The sequence below is a fragment of the Lissotriton helveticus genome, chromosome 3_1 (genome assembly GCF_964261635.1).
Source record: "Lissotriton helveticus chromosome 3_1, aLisHel1.1, whole genome shotgun sequence".
NCBI classification, from domain to species: domain Eukaryota; kingdom Metazoa; phylum Chordata; class Amphibia; order Caudata; family Salamandridae; genus Lissotriton; species Lissotriton helveticus.
This window is the reverse complement of record NC_136061.1, coordinates 1,949,161,218-1,949,177,030: the sequence shown is the minus strand read 5'-3', so window position 1 is coordinate 1,949,177,030 and position 15,813 is coordinate 1,949,161,218. Positions and strand designations below refer to the sequence as shown.

Below are 15,813 nucleotides of genomic sequence, written 5' to 3'. Positions count from 1 at the left end.
GGCGCGGCATTCTTCTCTTTCAGTCTGTATTTTCCTTTCCCTCTCTTCTTTCCTCTTTCCCCCCCCCCCTCCCCCCTCCCCTTTTTCCTTCTCTCCCAAGGTCAGTATGACGGGTTAGTCTTGGTGTTGTCGCTATTCCGGCCCCTTTGTTCTGTTTCCGATGTGCTACTGGGTGGTGGGGTTGCAAATTTGTTCTTAATTATATACTGACTTGTGTTCACGGCCCTGTTTTTATACCGATATATACCGTGTTGACATTCCTGCATAGCTGCCCTTTAGCCTTTCTGTTACCAATGGTTTGATTTGGGAATCCGGATTCCTCTATATTGTCGCCGAGCCTGTCATGCTCCTTATCGCCCTATTATAAAAAATAACCTTCTTTGCTCCTGTTTCCTGGCCGTTGGATCCTCTCTCCTTCCCCCTTTTTAAGATTGTATTGCTTACGTTCCTCTATGATTGATTCTGTAACTTCATTCTGGACTTCTTGACTGCTTTCACGTATTATGGCCGGCCAATTTGGTTGTAGGCCCAGATTTGTATATCCTGTCTATGCCAATAAAGGTTTACAAAAAAAAAAAAAAAAAGACTGGAGGTGCCTTGCAGTACGACCCAGTGACCTGCTGCCAGATCATTGCTGTGTGTGCCATCCTGCACAACATCGCCACACGCAGGGGGATACCCATAGAGGTGGACAGAGAGGATGAACTACGTGCACAGCAACCCCCCCCCCAACACCGACAGGCTCATGTGCCCAACACAGCTGAAGGGCAAAGGAGGCGGACATACATCACACGGAATCATTTCTGAGACAGGTAAGAGAGTGAATTGACAACAGTATCAGATTTGCAAGGGTTTAATGGGCATGGACACCTGACTGGTGCAGAAATACGTAACACAAACATGCTGCTGCTGCAGTTCAAGTAAAACAAAAAATGTCCCTTCTCAGAACGGGTGTTGCGTGCGGCACTTTAGTCTGGCCATGGTTACCTCACCAAGGACAGTGTGACTTTGCCACATGTTCACTTCCGTTTGCCGCGTACCCCCAGTCTCTTGTCCTGTGACTCCTCGGGTTCTACACGATGGGAGTCAGTGGCAGTTGCATTGCGGCCACTGCGCCTCCTCACGCTGGTCTCCGACAGGGAGACGCTGCTGACACTGGAGGCTGCCTCACTCCCCTCTTCCGCTCCCAGACTGCTGACACTGGCTGACCCAGGCTGCAGTTGCTCCACTGCAGTGGTCACCCTCTCAAGGGCCTTTGCCACATCCCCACAATAATGACCTAGGTCCACTTGCAGGGACACAGACCTGCGGGACAGCACAGCCGTGCTGTTGCACAGCTTATTAATGGCCTTGTTAGTTGTACCCCCAGTCTCTTGTCCTGTGACTCCTCTGGTTCTACACGATGGGAGTCAGTGGCAGTTGCATTGCGGCCACTGCGCCTCCTCACGCTGGTCTCCAACAGGGAGACGCTGCTGACACTGGAGGCTGCCTCACTCCCCTCTTCCGCTCCCAGACTGCTGACACTGGCTGACCCAGGCTGCAGTTGCTCCACTGCAGTGGTCACCCTCTCAAGGGCCTTTGCCACATCCCCACAATAATGACCTAGGTCCACTTGCAGGGACACGGACCTGCGGGACAGCACAGCCGTGCTGTTGCACAGCTTATTAATGGCCTTGTTAGTTGTATTCACTGCCAGCATGATCTGCCTGTGACGCCGGCGCTCACTCTGTTGGCCTGCGACTACGGCACGTGTCAGTTCTTGCAGGCAAAGCTTGATGTCATTGTTGCCGGCAGATACGGCAGAGGTGTGCTCACGCACAGCGTCAGTCATGTTGCCTAGTTTGTTGCAAAGTTTGGTCATGGAGAGTTTCATGGCACCCATGTGTCTCCCCTGCAGGCGCTGGACACGCAGCATCCGGGTCTCCACAACTCCGTACACTTCGGACAGATCGACTGGTCTTGCAGCAGCCCGACCCGGGGGCACAACCCTCTTTGATGATGCGCTGTCGTGCTGCAGTTTGGCTGGTTGGAGTGACGACAGCCTGCGTGGAACATTTGGGTGTGCTGAACAGTGATCCGACTCCATCACGGGCAGGGAGGGCACATCTGCTCTGCGGCTCTGTGGAGTGGCCCGCACTGGTGGTGGTGGTGGTGGTGTCTTGGACCGCGAGGATGGTGGTGGTGGTGGTGTCTTGGACCGCGAGGATGGTGGTGGTGGTGTCTTGGACCGCGAGGATGGTGGAGGTGTTGTCCGCCGTGGTGGTGAAGGGGAGGACATGGCTTCAGCTCCCTGTGAGCACTCCGCATCTGACAACACTGGCGTCTCTGAGATGACGAGGCGGGCACTGTCGTCAGAATCGATGGGGGGTGCATCTGTGTGTGAAACAGTGCATAGTTATTATCATGGTATAGTATGTGACAATAGCTGTGGCATCTCACATTAAATTACTTTTTCTGACTGACATTTGGCCCTTGGCTGCTGTATTCATCTCTGGGCTCTGGCATGCACCCATTCATGTATTGACTTAAACTCCCATGGTGCAACACAGTGGTGAGGGTATGTGTTTAGGGCAACTCTACATGTGCACTGGGTCTGGCATGGGGGATTGGGCAGGGACTTAGTACACGCTGCATTGTTACGCTGCCATGCTTCTTACCTTGTCCTCCTTCCGCAGCACCAGAGGTGTCCAGACGTGTGACCCCCACAACAGCTTCCGGTTCTATGGTGGACTCCACTAGATCCTCCAGGGCTGTTAGGCGTCACATTGGATGTGCCCCCTCCTGTGCCAGCAGCATCCCTGACCCTCTGCGCTATCTTCTCCTTGGCCCGCTTACGCAGGTCGTACCAGCGTTTTTTTAGGTCGTCGATGCTGCGGTGGGTGACTCCGCAGGCATTTACCTTGTCCTTGATGCGCAGCCACATCTTTCGTTTTTCTGCCTCTGGCACCTTCAGCGACAACTTCCCAAACAGTCGGTCATTGTTGCTGGTCACACACTCTATTAGGATTTCCAGCTCCTTATCAGAAAACTTGCGTTTTCGCTTTCGGGCGGTGTCCTTTCCCTTCTGGGGGGCCTCCTTCTCCATCTTGTCCTGCTTGCCTTGTCCTGCTTGCTACTGGTTCTGTCAGGGTCCTCAGCTCCTGTGCTCTGCCTCCTCCTCAGTGCTACTCCGAACACTGAATGCAGCGTGGCTGTCCTACTTCCTGGTTGTGATGTCATCGGCCTGCTTCCGAGGCGTCGCGTAATTTTCCCGTTTTCGGTATTACCGATTTCGCTAATACCGGATTCACTAATACCGATTCGGTATTAGCTAACTCGGTATTTGCTACTCTCGCTGTCGTACAATCGCTATTTAATAGCGAATATTACCGAATCGGTATTTTTTACCGATTAGTTTGATGCATCGCGGTTTGCATGTCCTTAATAGCGATTCGTTATTTTTCGCTATTACCGACATGTATTACCGATTGTTGATGCATATGCCCGTAACTTGTTAAGAATTCGGTATTTTACCGAATCCTTAAATTACCGATTCGGTAAAATACCTAATCCTCCAAAAATGCCACCTACATCTAAAAAGCCTAATTCCGGTCGGTAACGATGGAAATTCGGTAATTTCGGCCTTACCGACCGGAATTAGGCTTCCTACATCTAGCCCTTTGTCAGGTATTTTGAAACGTGGGCAGGAGACTGTGCCCCAGGGAAGCAGTAAAAAGTAGCGAGCCAAGAGGTGGGGGCGGCACATGGTCACCCCCCAGCAATCAGTCATCTAGTCCCAGAGGAAGAAGTATTGCAGACAGCGTTAATCTTCGGAGAGAACAATATGCGTGGAGTGAAAACTGTAGATTACTCAGTTTAGCTAAGGCATTGCAGTAGGCTGTTCTCAGTCACTTCTGAGCAACTCTGTCACCTTCAAAGGGATTGTCTTGGTAAACTTGGAGGCTTTTTTTCTGAATTGGTGAAAACAAGTGTCTTACCAGTGTGAGTGATCTGCAGTTTGGTAGGGTAGAGGAGTGAATATGAAGCTTTGGTGCACTGAAAGGCTCTCCTAACAGGCAGGAAATCCCTGCGTGAGGACTGAAAAGTTATAGTAAAATCCAGGAAAATGGCGAGTTCGACCACTTTGTAGTGCAGCGGTCGTCGCTCCCTCGCAAGGCAGTTTCTCGTTCTTTGTAATTTAACAATCTTGTAATGATGGGGTGAGGTGCCGTGCTGAGTTGCGAGTTGAAATATGAAATGAAATACCAGTATTTGTAAAGCACACAGCTACCTCCGAAGTGATGTTCTGGTGCTGGGAACCCTCGGGAAGAGTAAGCGAGCTATTGCCCAGAGTCACATGGTGCTGGGCTAACCTACCGCCAGCACCGGGGATCGAACCGTGAACCCCGTAGTCCGGAGTTAGTCACCCTGGCCGCTGCACCACACCTCTTCCACATATGACCAAGTGATCTGTGCGCCCTCTCAACTGTGAGCATGGGCAAAAGATCAGTTCCGAAAAGTGTGTTTAGCATGCCTTCTACAAAGTTCTCCATCTTGTCCATCTTAGTCGTCCATCTTATTTGTCAATAACTCTTAAGTTGTTTTGTTTTGAACGGGCCTCCAGGTCTTCATTCTTGTTATAGGGAGTTTCTCCCTACCCAAGGGGTGCTCATTCTCAGCTTTAGATGTGTAGTGTTCCAGTTGGTCCAGGCGGTTATCGTGTTTGTCCACATTTTCCTTAATTCTATCGAATCTGTCAGCCAGAAGTTAAATTTTGGTGTCAATTGCTGTTAAGCTCTGCTTTAAATCCATGAACATGGAACGGATGTCTTGATCTGGGGTGGCACCACCCATGCCAGAAGTCCCCCCCTGAATGTCATCTGCCAGCAGCTCCTTAGCAGGAGTCTGGTGTCTATTGTTGAAGGAAAGTTTGGTTTGTTTGACATACCCTTTACCCATCGCTCCTCATAGCGTGACTGGCCCAGGATAAGGGCCTTTCTACCGCTTAAGGCTGAATGTGAAAGGTGCAGCAGCAGTGAGCACATAAATGGCAGTTTATTTGAGGTGACCTAGTATGGAGTCACCTCAATCACCACCAGATTGAAGATAACAAGAAAGAAACTTCTTGTTGTTTGTTTGCTGCTCTGGACGTTCAAAGTAGGATTCAGGCCCGCCACGCCCTGTCAACCGCAGGGGGCACAAGCAGGTCTAGGATGACTATGGAGCAACTGCCCTCACTTGTTCGGCGTGTGCACAGAGTGTTAGTACAATGGAGCTCCACAAACGTCCGGGCTCACAGCCCTAAAAGGTCAGACTGCACCACACTCCAAAATAGAGGGGCGCACAAGCAGGTCTATAACGTATGTTCCGTTCTTTTAGGTGCAGCCAAGGTTGCAAAGAGATGCACTCTGCCTCGTGGGTGTAAGAAATAGAAATGCGACCCCAGGATTGTATGGGGCAGGATGTCCAATTCAATAGGGGAGTGCAAAGTGTACGGTATTAATGGGGCCATCTTTGATATTTTTAAGTTAGGTTGCAGTCAGTTCTCCAGAACCTATCAAGGTCAGGAAGCACTGGTTCTATCAGAGGGAGTTCCCTTAATCCTGATGCTCAAGCAATTTGTATTTGTATTTTGGGTACTTGTAAAGGGCATCAATCATCCAGAGGGACATCACGGCGCTAGGGCTGAATGCAATGCAGTGCAGTTTAATCTAGGATTAACCATTAGCAGGGTCAGTATCTAGGGAAAAGAGTGGTTTTCAGCTTCTTTCTGAACAGTAAGTAGTCATCTGTCAGACGTAGATCAAGTAGGAGGTTGTTCCAGAGGTCCGCGGCTGCTTTGGAGAAGGATCCATCGCCCATCCTGATCTTGGTCGTATGTTTAAATGAGGCAAAGGCCTGACGGCGCGATCTCAAGCTGCATGATGGAACATGGAATTCTATTTTATTGAGTACGATGTATGGGCCTTTTTTATGCAGGGTTCTGTGCGCAAAGCAGAGAGCTTAAAACTGGCTCTTTGACGCACTGGTTGCCAATGTAGCTCTTTCAAGCAGTGAGAAGCTGAACTGTATTTCTTTTTATTGCAGATTAGTTTGGTGGTGGCGTTCTGAAACACCTGGAGACGGGAGAAGAGATAGTCGGCCATGCCAATATGAAGCGCATTGCCGTAGTCCAGCCTGCTCAGAAACAGGGCCTATGTCACCATTTTTCTGCAATTCAGAGGGATCTAGGGGAAAAGTCTTCTGAAGAATTTTAGGGTGGCAAAGCCTTTTCCGCAGAAAGTGCTTCCTTGATCCTAAAGAGAAAGGGTATCGTCAAAAATTATGCTAAAGTTTCTTGCAGCCCGCTTTTGGTACTGGTGCGGTGCCCAATGTCTGGCGCCACCAGCTGTTGTCCCAAATTGTCATTTTACGGCATTTAATTTTAGGCAGTGCCTGGACATTCAGCCTGTAAGTTCTAAGAGGCAGTTTATTAAGTTGTTCTTGGTGTCAGCATTGGTCAGCCTATTTGCAAGGGGAATCACCAATTGCGTGTCATCAGCAAATGAGCAAATATCAATGCCCCATTTCCTGCTGATGTCCGCCAAGGATGAGACGTATACATTAGAAAGGGTGAGGCTCAAAGTGGCTTCCTGTGGAACCCCATATATAATGCTTTTAGCAGTGGAGGAACAAGTTGCCATTTGGATTGTTTGGGTTCGATCTTTCAAAAAGATGCAAACCCTGACAGAGCTTTATAGCAGATCCCTTTTTTTTCAGGATTCGTAATAGGTTAGTTTTGGAAACAGTGTCGGAAGCCGCAGTAAGGTCAAGTAATCTGATGTCGTCAGATATGGTTAATAGGGTGGCCTCGGTACTATTATTGGCCTTGAAACCAGTCCGAGAAGTGTTGAGTAAATTATTGGATTTGAGGAAAGTGAGAAGTTGTTTATTGACTAGACACTCCAGGACTTTAGATAGGTATCACAGAACAAGCAGTGTAGAATGTAGCCCCTTGGCAGCAGAGCAGTCAATGTCATCAGCCCCAAGCAGCCCGCTCCAGTCATGCATGTTTACAGTCACTCACCGGCAATCTCTGGATGGATCACAGGCCCTGCAGAGGGGGGGGTTCGGGGGCAGGGAGAAGCCGCAACAGCACTTCATGAGCTCAGGATAGGAGCTAAGGCAAGCGCAAATGCACCTCAATGTCGTTGCGGGCCAGTGTGGTGGGAAGTGCTGGCCCGCTGCAGCACCCCTGCATCCAAAATGGCATCCATAGTCAAGGCCCGTCGTCGGGCGCCAGAAACCCAACCAGCAGGACCGCACAGGACAGACGCACACGGCTCTCTGCACCTCAAGGCAACCCCAGCAGGCGGTAGCAGTCAAGATCGGGTGCTGCAGCAGCAGCAGCAGCATAGTCCTTAGAGCTGCCCGAGATCGTGACGGCTGCAGCCGTGGTGCCGGAGCCCCATCACACGGCCACCCCAGCGACACCACCTGGACTCTTCCCCCGGTAAATCAAAGCTGTGTGCAGTTGCAGCAAGTCCAGTGAAGAGGTAAGGTGAATTGGGGTGGAAGGATACCCCCAGAAAATCTGGATAAATCATGGATTAGCTCCTCAGGCCTGCACAGACTCAACAGGGTGTAGCCATCTTGCAGCTGGGCTCACTAGCGCCCCCCTGAGTGCTTATAGTTAAAGTAATTTGCTAAAGCTAGTCCTAGTCAGTTCACACAAGTTTTTGGATTTATAAGTTCTATCCAGTGTTCAATGCAGGTTGGTTCTGAATTCTCTTTGACCTGTATATGTATATAGTATCAATGATTTTGATAATGCATCTTAATTTCCTAATGGTTTTATTGGTTCAAGTACATTTTAGAAATTGGCACACTCTATACCATATCCTTTAAGGCATTCCTTAACATTTGAGGGGCAGACTATCAGCCTTTTCTGAAAGGAATAGATCAATCAAACCTCTGATTTGGTAAGTTAACAAATCCTCTTCCACCTCCCATTCTATCTTCTAGTTCTGTATGTGCCCAGTTAGAAATTGAAGACATGATCTGAGAGTACATGAATTGCATGAGAATAGAAGAGCCACCAATAATAAATTCCATAAGAAAATGAACTGGCATTGTGGAGAAATAAACACAGCAGCAAAGATTAGAAAATATGGATAGAAAAAGCAGGAAGATGAACTGTGTGGACGTTGCATGGAGCAACACAGATTGATCGAAAGAGTTACCCAACTAGTGGTATGTACAGTTTGTAGGTGAAAGGTAATGAGATCAGAGATAGTGGTGTGGTTAAAAAAGCATGTGAAATTGAAAACGTTCAAAGTGGAGATGGGTAAGGTTGGTCTTAGGATGTAGAATGTCGGATCAGAAGTAGCAGTTAAGGAACAATGAGAAAAGGATAGCAGATATTTGTTAGTTTTCTTTGAAGAAGTTTTGAGTCATATACATTGTGATTCCTCCCTTAGCCCACAAGGCAGCAGGACAAAGACGTAACCTCAGATCCACGCCTCCCCCCAAAACATTTTTTAGTATGGTTGTTCCAGGACCTTTGGTGCCAGTTGAGAATTTGGCTGAAGCGATTGAAGCATTGGGTAGACGCGGAGTTTGGATTCAGAGCGGAACAACCCAGCGATAGAATTGTTGGCAGAACGGCAGCTTTGCGTAGAAACTGGTGAGTTAAAACACCACTTTTTGCGGACACTTTATATCTTACAAAACTTGGGTATCAAGTCTGACGATATTTCTTGGTTGTAGAGCGGTTTCACTGTACGAAGACGAGGCAACTTAGCAATACTGGAGACAGCTGATATTGTCGTTACGCGAGGTGAGGTGTGGGTCCTTGGTGGGTTGCATCGAATTGCATACTCAGGTTAACGTCCTGCTAATAACATCACGCCCTTTTTAACTACAGGAGACGTGAAATTTTGAACACCTCCGAAATATGAAATGAATGAATGAAAATACACTTATACAGCGCGATTGCTGCCCTGGGGCGTCCAAGCGCTAGGGAACCAGAAGAGGGGGTGTAATGAGGCTGACAGAAACTGGAAGAAGAAGGGGGGCTGAATTGATTACGGGGATTTGAATAAGTGAGTTTTAAGTTGCTTACGGAAGGAGGCAAGGTTAGGGTTAGATCTCAGGTGAAGGGGTAGGGTGTTCCAGGTTTTTGAAGCATTGAAGGTGAACATTCTTCCACCTGCTCTAGACCTCTTGATTCTGGGAACTTTTGCCATAAAAGCCTGGCTAGAACGTAGTTCACGGCCTGGATGGTATTGGCTGACTAGGCTACGCAAGAGTTTTGGGCCCGAGTCCCAGAAGGCCTGATGGGCAGTACACATTGCCTTAAAGGTGACTCTTTTCCGTACTGGCAGCCAGTGAAGGCTGGTCAGTGCCTCTCTGACTGAAATTCTTCGTGGAATTTGCAGTAGGGTGCGAGCCGCACAGTTCTGCACCAGTTGCAACCTATTTAATGTGTACTCTGGGGCTCCCAAGTAAAGGACGTTATTTGAGTCCAGGCGTGATTGTATTATACCCTGAATAGCTGTTTGTTTAGCCTCCATAGGGAGCAGGGGTAGGACCTTCTTCAGTGTCCGAAGGAGTCCAAAGCAGGTGGCGGAAAGCTTTGTGGCCTGGGTGTTAAAAGTAAGGTTCTTGTCCAGCCATACCCCTAGGCTTTTGATGTTATCTTTCGGGGCCGGGGGGGGGCCTAGGCAGGTGGGCCATAATGACTTGAAGAAGGTCGGGTCCGCCGGGCCTAGCAGCATGAGCTCCGTTTTGTCCCCATTCAGCTTCAGTGAGGACAGCGTCATCCAGGACTTCACCTCCTCCAGACATTTGGTTAGACCCCCCGATGGAGAGTGTTGGGCTTCCTGCGCTAAGGAGACCACCAGCTGTGTGTCGTCCGCATAGGAAATGATCTTAACTCCATACGGACGAACTACATCAGCCAGTGGCCTCATATAGATATTAAAAAGCGCAGGGCTTAAAGAGGAGCCCTGGGGGACTCCACACTTCATCGGTATGCTGGAAGAGACGGCTTGTCCGTCGAATATCTGGAACGACCTGTCACTCAGGAAGGATTTTATCCAGAGCCAGGCCTTGTCCACAATGCCGACGTTTGCTATACGGTCCAATAAGATGTTATGACTGACCGTGTCAAACGCCGCACTGAGATCAAGGAGGACCACTGCCACTGATCCTCCTTGATCGATGATTCTTCTGGACTCCTCAACGACCATAAGGAGGGCGGACTCTGTTCCATGCCTGGGCCTGAATCCTGTCTGTGTAGGGTCTAACAGCAGATTGCTTTCCAGGTAGTTGACCAATTGGAGATTGATATATTTCTCTGCAATTTTACTTACCCAGGGGAGTAGTGAAATCGGGCGGTAATTGGCAAAGTCCGAGGGATCCAGATGAGGCTTTTTTATTAGTGCTCGAACCATTGCCTTTTTCCAGGCCGGAGGAACCGTGGCAGAGTCAATGGACGCATTCACTAGATTCATGATGATGGGTAGAACCGTCTGGGATGCGAGTAACATTGTCTCTGGGGGGGCCGGGTCTGTTGGTGAGCCGGATTTCACTTTCCGAGCTATGGATTTAACTTCTTCTAGGTCCATACAAGTGAAGTGGTCGAGTGTGGAGAGGGAGGCAAGCTCTGGGTCTGGCCCTCCGTTGTTGTTATGAGGCAGCGTGGACACAGTGCTGGTAGGGAAGGAGGAATATATATTGTTCACTTTGGCCGAGAAGAATTCTGCCAGGTCGTTACATTGGGCAATTGATTTGTCTTCGTGAACACTGGAGGGGGGTGGTTTAATCAGGGACTGCAGAGTTTGGAAGATTTCCCTGGGTTTGGAAGATGAGGTTAAGATTTTGTTCGAGAAGTATTCTGTTTGGGCAGTTTTTATCTGCTCTTTATAGGTTTTTATTTCTTCCCGATATCGAGTTTTGTCTTCCATAGCGTAGTTCTCGCGCCATTTTCTTTCTGCTTTCCGGCAGTGTCGCTTTTTGTCTCTAAGGGCTTCTGTATACCATGGGGCTGTTTTTTGGGAACGTTTAGCAGACGATTTTTTGAGGGGGAGAATGGTCTCAAGAGAGTGCAAAATCCAGCTTTCGTATTCCTGGTTTGCCAGACAAGGGTCTTCATTATTTGAAGGAAGACTTTCCACTAGTTTGCTTGTCCATTCGTCTATTTGTATCCGTGCCCATGATCTCGCGTATCTAATCGAGGGGGTGGCAGGGATGGGTTTCTCAGTGAGCCAGGTGAGGGGCACCAAGGAATGATCCGTCCATGGGAGGGGAAGAGGAGAGTCGGTTGAAAGTTCTGCACAGTTGCTGAATACTGGGTCCAGCAGGTGTCCCTTTGAAATATCACCTGGTTGTTCTTCTATTTTGGAATACGGGTAAGGGAAATCCCCTAATAGCTGATAACGCGCATCTATATTATTCACATTGCCCCTTACAGCCTGTTTCTTTGTTTCTTTAGACTGATTATTTGCCCAGCTGGGTAAGCATTTATACCAGATTTATGTTGCTTTATACACAAAGGTTGCATGGTTTGATTCCTTCAAGAGCACATTCACGGGCACGTTCGCAGCAGCATGCCTACGGATGTTTAGCTTGAGTTTATCATGACACGACTTCACATACCGTTATCACCTTTATACTGAACACTCTGCATAGTTGAATATTGACTTTCATTCACTGGCTACCACAGTTGTTTATTTCACTGGTCCACAGTTTAGTTTACATCGCTCGTAGGACAGAACACAGCTTCTCTTTTTATATTTCTACATTTTTCACACTTTTATACTTTCACTTTTGTTAGTAGAGTGCAAATTCTCTTAATATACCCTTGTAATCATGACCCTGTTGTGTTGTAGATTCCAACGGAGGACCATATTACCATTAGTTACTACAAGTATTGGACATCACATCCATCCCCTGACGAAGGGTTCAGACACGAACCCGAAATGCATTGGGAGTGTCCTTTTTTGTGAAAATGTATATATTGTATATGGATGGCAACATTTTGAAATGCAGTGAATAATGTAATAGTTGGAAATATTTTTTGAAGCAAGTAGCTTGTACACACACTGTTTTGTTTATGCTTTTGAACAATTTGCAATTATAAAATTTAATGAGAGAAAATTTCCACTAAGTAAGTTTTGTCATTGATCAAATCATTTTGGTTTAAATTGATTACACTCAACGAGACATCATTTGTCTATAGCTGTGCACCATTTTAGTTTGAGGTGATCCCTAAGCCCTCCTTTTGAATTTGTTAAATGTTGAGAGGTGGGCCTCCTCTCAAAAAGAGGATGCACGCATATGCATGAATACATTGATTAACCTTGGGTTAAAAGCAAAATTAATGAATCTGATTTGAAGGAGTGTAGGAACACCTTTCATTACATAGCATTTATCAAGGGGTCACCACATTAATAAACTGGTAATCATGATAGGATTTACCATTAAAAACAAGGGAATAAATAGCGATATTCAAATGCATTCATTATTAATGAAAGCATTGCAACATTCATTAACCCCTTAACTGCTGGGGCTTTTCCTCCCCAATGCAGAGCCCTTTTTGGCCATTTGGGGTCGCTCACTCTTAGTCCTCTATAACATTTTTCCACATAAGGTATCCACACCAAATTTGTGTCCTTTTTTCCAACCTCCTGGGGATTCTAAATGTACCTATGGTTTGTGGATTTCCAGGGAAGGGAAGGGAAGGGATGGAGAAAATAGACAAAATATAGCTAAGTTTTATGTTTTTTGGGAATAATAGGAAAAAGTGCTCTGGATAAGTCTCTGGGTTCTTTTCTTCCAAAAATGGCATATACAAATGGTTTGCTGGGCTAAAGTCACCATCTTCCTAGCATTCAAAACCAAGCAGAGCTGAATAAAAAGAAAAGTATTTTTTTACAACTGTTTTTGGCATTTTTCAAAGCAGTTGCCCATTTTTCCTATTTTGTTGTGCTCACAACCTACTTCCAGTCTGGGGTAGAAACACGTGGGAAACCCATGAGTGATCCTGAAAAGCTATAAATGTCTGAAAAGTAGACAAACTTCCGGATTCAGAAAGGGGTCATATGTGTAGATCCATTAAGGTTTTCATAAAGAAACGAACTGTTGAAATAAAGAAATACTAAACAAATGAGTAGGAAAAAACTGCCATTTGTGACGCAGTTTTAATCTGTAACTTTTTGTCACAATGGCCAATTCACAAAAGCAATATGCTATTATATCCGCTAGACCCTTTTGGTTGCGGTATGCCTTAGGTGCCCGAAGCCAACAATTGAGCTTCACAGTACAATGGTTATTCATTGTGCACATAGTATAGACCATTTCAAATTGTGAAATGTGTAGAGGGAAAAATGGATATAAAGGAACCCTATGTATTTCTGAATTGGGCACAAGATAGAGAGTTTACATGCCATAATAGTGTGATGCTATACTGTGACCTGCCCTATTCTCCAACGCTCACTTGTTTCCAAAAACTCTGCAGGAGGCCACCGCGAGCTCGGGGGAAACGCCGGAAATCGGACCAGCAATCCGGAGCTGCCTCTGAACCCCCCCTCCCCCCACTGGGATAAACCCGATCAGCCTGAGGATTAAATAAAAATGAACTTGCCTGACCACAAGATGGCCGCCACAGTTGACCTCATCACGATGTACTGCGAACCCTGGTCAATCATAAAACTGGCCATCGATCTGAACTGGATCTTAGCCGTCATCCAACCTGGATCCTGCACTCCATTCAGGACAGTTACCCGGAGAACTATCACCTACCTAGACGGACTTCGGGCAAACGCTCCAGTGTCTCTCCTGACCTTATCTTCCCCCTCTCTCTTCCCCTACCCTCTCCTCTCTCCGCTCCTACTCTTTCCAGCTACTGTCCTCAGCCATCACTTGCCACTGCCCCTTGTCCCCACCCTGTTTCTGAGTGAACCTCATCCCTCGATACTTGAGACGGAACTATTTTGTCTGACGCCCGACGGAGCTACCTTGTTTAGCTATAGGGAAGATGGGCCATGGATTCCCTCCTTGGTCGTCACCTACCCAGTCGGTCTTTAGACAGACTTCCTTTCGTCTCTATGGCTGTCTCTTCCCTTATCCTCTCTTTCTCACCTCCCCTACCCCCCACTACTTCTCTCTCTCCTTTCTCTCCTCTCCTAATGTGTTGCTGATTATCTGTTTTAATGTTTAAATGTCAATCTTTTTCTGTTATATTGTTGAACCTCATGGTTCCACTTTCTTTCGTCTCTCCTGTCCTCTCCTCCCGCATCCTCCCTCCATTTTATTCTCTCCTTCTCTCCTCTCTCAATGTATTGAGACTGAACTATTTTGTCTGATGCCCGATGGAGCTACCTGGTTTAGCTATAGGGGAGATGGGCCGTGGATTCCCTCCTTGGTCGTCACCTACCCAGTCAGTCTTTAGACAGACTTCTTTTCTTCTCTCCTTATTGTCTCTTCCTTTATCCTCACGTTCTCACCTCCCCTACCCCCCCACTACTTTTCTCTCTCTTTTCTCTTCTCTCCTAATGTATTACTGATTGCTTTATGTAATGTTTAATTATTGTTCTTTTTCTATGATATTGCTGAACCACATTGTTCCACTTCCTCTCGTCTCTCCTGTCCTTTCCTCCCCCATCCTTCTTCTATTGTATGTCTCTCCTTCTCTCCTCTCTCAATGTTTTGAGACTGAACTATTTTGTCTGATGCCCGATGGAGCTACCTGGTTTAGCTATAGGGGAGATGGGCCGTGGATTCCCTCCTTGGTCGTCACCTACCCAGTCAGTCTTTAGACAGACTTCTTTTCGTCTCTCCTTATTGGTTCTTCCTTTATCCTCACGTTCTCACCTCTCCTACCCCCCACTACCTTTCTCTTTTCTCTCCTCTCCTAATGTATTGCTGATTGCTTTATGTAATGTTTAATTGTTATTCTTTTTCTATGATATTGCTGAACCACATTGTTCCACTTCCTCTCGTCTCTCCTGTCCTTTCCTCCCGCATCCTCCCTCTATTTTATGTCTCTCCTTCTCTCCCCTCTCAATGTATTGAGACTGAACTATTTTGTCTGGCGCCCGATGGAGCTACCTGACTTAGCTATAGAGGAGATGGGCTGTGGATTCCCTCGTTGGTCGTCACCTACCCAGTCGGTCTGTAGACAGGCTTTTTTTTCGGCTCTCCTTATTTTCTCTTCCATTATCCTCCCTTTCTCACCTCCCCTGCCCCCTCCACTATTTCTCTCTGTCCTTCTCTCCCATCCTAATTGTATTGCTTATTTTTTGATGTGCTGTGTAATTTGTTGAATTTGTTCTGTTACATTGTTGATTCTCATGTAAAGCGCTCTGATACCTTCGGGTCTAGCCAGCGCTATGTAAAACTCTTTAAATAAATAAATAAATGCGGTTATTTGTACATCTCTAAATTTGTGGGTACCTGTATAGCAAAATAATTAGATGGTATTTCTCAAAATATTTTCTTTCTTAAACATTGGCTCAAATTTGGAAGGCACACGTGCAGCAAAAATACTCCCACATGTTTGCTGATAAAAATAGTAACTCACTTGTGTGGGTAGGTCTTGTGCCCATGGCAGGAACCGGGCCAAAACATAACATGGACGCATCACAACTGACCCTTTTATGCAAAGTGGGAAGCTGTGGATTTTAGGCCCTAGTTGAGCCAGCACCTAGGTAAACCTAGAAAACTTGCACATTTTTGAAGACTCAACACCTGGAGAAATCCAGAGTGGGGTAATTTGCATGGCTCTTTCTTACTCAGAATCCCTTGCAAACCTCAAACTTTGATTAAAAAAAAACACATTTTCCTCACATT

The 15,813-nt window shown here is 46.9% G+C and overlaps 1 long non-coding RNA gene across 2 annotated transcripts in view; it reads left to right on the top strand.

The window, feature by feature from the left end:
* LOC144824011 (uncharacterized) overlaps positions 1-15,381 on the top strand; it is a 103,343-nt gene extending 87,962 nt beyond the window's left edge. Inside the window, exons 2-3 of one of the 2 annotated variants that reach the window (XR_013608873.1) lie at positions 8,439-8,644; positions 13,481-15,381. This is a non-coding gene — a long non-coding RNA (uncharacterized LOC144824011). Of the gene's footprint in view, positions 1-8,438; positions 8,645-8,727; positions 8,799-13,480 lie in introns of those variants that run through there. The other variant, XR_013608874.1, reaches the window with a different exon arrangement.
* The last annotated feature ends 432 nt before the right edge of the window (positions 15,382-15,813 follow it).